Source organism: Penaeus monodon, chromosome 29, assembly GCF_015228065.2.
Source record: "Penaeus monodon isolate SGIC_2016 chromosome 29, NSTDA_Pmon_1, whole genome shotgun sequence".
NCBI classification, from domain to species: Eukaryota; Metazoa; Arthropoda; class Malacostraca; order Decapoda; family Penaeidae; genus Penaeus; species Penaeus monodon.
Window position 1 is genome coordinate 31,293,366 of NC_051414.1, and position 341 is coordinate 31,293,706.

Sequence of the window (341 nt, forward strand, 5' to 3'; positions counted from 1 at the left end):
TTACGCCGTTTGTTTACACTTCGATCATTGCGATTCCGTGTGCGATCATGGTTTTCTCATTTGCAAATTGCCGCCCGTTGGATAAGTAGAAATCGCTTCTAACAACAAACAGATGTGGATTCTCTTTCACTCGTGTTCCATGTGCGGGGGATAAAAACGTGGTCGTCACATGTTCAAGGCAGTTAATGAATGAATGATTGTGATTATTTAGTTGTGAATGGGATGCTCAAGCCTGTCATTTACTGAATGGATCAGTGGTACTTCTGTTAATGAGATATGAATTATCAACGCTAGTTCTATATAACAGTTTTATCATTTAGATAAGAATTATTTTGTGTATG

General features: G+C 37.8%; 1 protein-coding gene across 2 annotated transcripts in view; it reads right to left on the reverse strand.

Moving 5' to 3' along the window:
* LOC119592151 (abscisic acid and environmental stress-inducible protein-like) overlaps nucleotides 1–341 on the reverse strand; it is an 8,676-nt gene that overhangs the window by 2,667 nt on the left and 5,668 nt on the right. The window lies entirely within an intron of this gene.